This window comes from Ipomoea triloba, chromosome 15 (assembly GCF_003576645.1).
Source record: "Ipomoea triloba cultivar NCNSP0323 chromosome 15, ASM357664v1".
Taxonomy (NCBI): domain Eukaryota; kingdom Viridiplantae; phylum Streptophyta; class Magnoliopsida; order Solanales; family Convolvulaceae; genus Ipomoea; species Ipomoea triloba.
The window spans coordinates 17,684,659-17,688,908 of NC_044930.1; positions in this window are offsets into that span (position 1 = coordinate 17,684,659).

The following is a 4,250-nucleotide window of genomic DNA, read 5'->3' on the forward strand; positions in this document are numbered from 1 at the left end:
CCTCTTGCCCTAAACCAAAGAGAACAATCTGAAAAATCATAGAATAGAGTAGAATAGATCTAGAGGGTTTTCTCCCCTCTTGGGGGAAAATTCCTTTTTCTTCTAGCTTAGATTAGATCTAAGGGCAAGGATGAAGATTGGGATTTCAAGAACAAGGTTGTAAAGATCCCCTTTCTAAGGGTGGTAACTATTCTTTCCATTTCCTAATTTAATACTTGTTTCTTTGAGATTTCCTTTCCTTTTCTTGTTTCTTTAGCATGATAGAGTAGATTAGATAGGGGATTGGTGGCCCCAAGGTTAATCTATGTGGATGTTTAATATTATTGCTATTAGAATTGTGAGTTGCTTGGTTGTTGGATGATGAACTTGTGTGGATGATGTTCTTCAAGCTTTGTGCCTTTTGTGGCCACATTAGGTAGCAAACCCAAAGAAAGTGAGTGTGTGCGCGATAGCGGCCACTCACGAGTCTAACTCACCCACATCTCCGCTCTTAGTCCGAAAGGACGAGATCCGAGAGGAGTGGTAGACAAAGTGTTCGATGAAATGCCCCAGCTGAATGAGGAAGTGGGAGTCCAAAGTGTGACGCCACTTGGTGAAGTGCCACGAACTCCCTAGTCTATTCCACATCTCGTGCTCGCAACCGTATCCAAAGATAGACCACATAGAGAAGCCTAAAGCCCCAATCTCCACTTTACTTTTCCTTTATTTTTATCATAACCACTACCAACCTTTCAAACCTCCCTACAAATGACATCCAACCTTAGCAAATCCCGTAACTCTTTTCCTTCAACCTCTTAGATGCCAACACACTAGTTCGGTTTCCATTCGCCATCCTTGAGAGACACGACACTCGGGAGTCTTAACTCTTCGTTTTACCACTTCACTTTCGCTCCCACTAAAACCACAACATCAAAATGGCGCCGTTGCCGAGGATGGCAAACGGTTTCGAATTGTGTTGACATCTTCGAAGTAGAATTTTAAGAGTTCTTGAATTGCTTTCTTTTTGTTTCTTTTTTTTTCTTGTTTTTGTTACTTGATTAGAGAAGTGAGCTTATTTATCTTGAACATATCTTGTGCTCACTTGCAACTACTTTTAGTTGCGATATATTTGTTGTTTGTTAAGCTTGCGTAGGAAATTTTCTACAATCAATCCATCGAAGCTTACAATGAGTGCTTATCCGTATCCCCATGGTTACCCATACCATGGAAGACCATACACAAGAAACATTCCACCTCAAACCTATGAACAACACCCACAGTACTATCTAAATCCTTTTTGGTACCCACTATCACAACATACATACCTACCTTACCCAAAAACTTTCACTTATCCTAACTACGAGCCATATCCTTATGCTACATCCTCTATGTTTAATTATGAGAGAATTGAGAAACCTACATACCGACATGGAGAGGAATCCCTTAGTTCAATAGCGGAGAATATTAACAATCGACTTATTCAAGTCATGAAGGAAATTGATCCAAGTTGTGAACCGGCATTAAAGGCCACACTTCCTTCAACCGTTAAACCCCCGATTCCTTATAACCCTCCATTAAACCATCAACCTGAGAAGAATTGGTATTCTCATTCTTACACCAATCCTAGCTATTCACCCCCATCACAACAAAGTGATAGATATTTCAATGAAACGCCACCTTTTGTTCAAAATTTCAACCAACCTATACCATCTTATGAGTACCTTCCACCAGCCAATGATGAAATCCAAATCTTGAAGGATAAAGTAGAAATGTTCATACAAATGGCCAAGGAAGATACCATCAATCTACGAAATGAAATTAGAAGCGAAATGAAGAAAAATCTTGTCGCTCTTCGTGCGGAAGGACTTCCACTAGATGAAATCGAGACCAAAATGCTATCGATGTCGGAGGAACTTTTGAAGAGAATGCTACCAATTGTTGACAATCCTGTCACAAATGACCACCCGGCAATAGAAACCAACCGGCGAGAGAATGACAAGATGAAAAGGATGATTGATGATGGAGAGGTGAGTGTCCAAGAATGCACAGAACTTGAGACCCCAGTACTACAAGAAGTTTCGACTCTTGAGTTGAACACTCAACAATGGGGAGAGACTGAGAGTGAAGACGAGGATAATATCGAAATAGTGTGGGAAGACGAAAACCCCGCACAAGGTAAAACTCTCACTCCAACTCTAATTAAAAGTTCTTATGATGTTTGCGAGGATGACTCCTTTACGATTTATAATGATAATTTTGATAAATGTGACAAAGTTTCTTTTTGCTCATGGGAGTGTGATTCCTTGCAATTATGTGATGATACTTTGGGGAGTGAGGATGATATTAAATCTTTTTATTCTTGTGAAAGTGAGTTCTGCGAGTTTGATGAATCGGGAGAAGGTGTAGGCACTTCACGAGAGATAGATAGGAGTGAGTGTGTTCACTGGGAAGCTTTTAAGGACAACTTTTTGAGGGAAGGAATTTATAACAAGAAGGGAGAAGAAAGGCTTGGTATCCTTAAACAGCTTAGGGTAGTACCCCGTGTTTATATATCAAAACATTATGCTTTCTCCTTCTTTGCTTTCGAATTCAAGGATGTTACCCATCTCGGAACATTCCTTGAAGCTAAAGTTCATGGGACACTTGGTCGGATCCCAAAATCTGTGTGCCTTGAAGGATAGGCCACATCACGTCCGGCCAGGAGACGTAAAACCATGGTGCACTTGGGAGGCAGTCTCAATGTTATCTTACATTTTATTTCAGCTTTTCTTATTATCTATAGTATACTTTCCTTTATCGTTATTTCAATAATGTTTTTATAACCTCGGTTAAGCTAACAAGTACAGATCATAAGCCCGAGAGTTACAAATTGCCCGCAATCTATCGACAAACATCATCATTAGCAAAGGAAGGAAGGGAAACCAAGGTAAATTTTGCACAAAAAGCCTTCCACGCCTACCACCACGCGTGTAGGCAGGCGTGGAAAAATTCTAGTAAGCTGCCACGCCACTCACACGCGTGTGAGCAGGCGTGGGAAGAAACCAGTAAGCTCCCACGCCCACCACCACGTGTGGTGACGTGCGTGGACGGGCACTAGACTTTTCGCGGACTTTTCGCGCGAAGTGGTTTAAAACCCTTTCCTTGCTTCATTTCTTCACCACCACGAGCAAAAACTCCCTCAAGCTGAAAATATACATCTTCTAAGCATTTCCTTCCAAGTTTCTCAACTTTTCTTAAGGATCCTAAGTCATTTCCAAGGTAAGAACACATTCTCTTTTGCTATTTACTTGTTTAATAAAGAACTTGTTCTCTTTGAAGCATATCTCCATGGGTTTTTCTTGTTTGAGATTTTTCTTGAGATATATTGTTATGGGATGACTTAGTAGACTTGTAATAGGCCTACATTGCTTCTATGAACTAGAAATTTCATGTTTTACTATCTCTTTGTGACTAGATCTTGAAATTGCTTGATTTGGGTATTCTCTTGTCATGATGAGATCCTTGTTGTTATAGTGAGCATGGTGGGCAAAGTTTGCAACTTTCCTACTCTATAGGCACTACATTGCTATATTCCATTAGTTATTTGGCTCAATGTTAACTTTCGTGTTTCTTCTTTTTTTTCAACCTTGAGCTAGTCTTGAGGAAGAAGATGAAGTTGACCATATGTTGACCTTTTGACTATGAAATGAGTATGGAATAGAATGAGCTAGTCCTTGCATGTGTATGATATAATTGTTGATGAATATCAAAATGATGATTGCATGCAATGAGTTCTTATTATCTTTTCTTTAAAATGTGCAATGTTGTTCATATTCAATGATTAAATGGGAAAGTGGTTTTCCTTGTGTGTTGCTTTGATTATCCATGTTATAGGAAAAATGTCTTCTCCACATGACTTTGCACAACAAATAGCTAGAATTCTCCAAAAGGGAAAAGCTCCAGAGGGAGAGAACAGTGCTCGAAACGCGAATACTCGCTATATTGAAGTACCCACTGAAAATCAAATCTTACTAATGACACCAACCATGTTGGGCCGGTACAGACAACTGTTGAATTTCTCGATTGTGCAATGGAAATATGTCGACTTGACAGTGCTGGAGGATTTTGAATGTAAGTACGGACTGGAGAGGTTAATCGCCGAGCCTTATTGGAACAACTTGTTGAGCTGAAGGCAGGATACTTTCATTCCCCTAGTCCACGAGTTTATTGCAAGCTTAAATGTTGAAGGAGTGGCTGGAGATCTCTACAGCCCGAACATTAAGTTTCGGCTC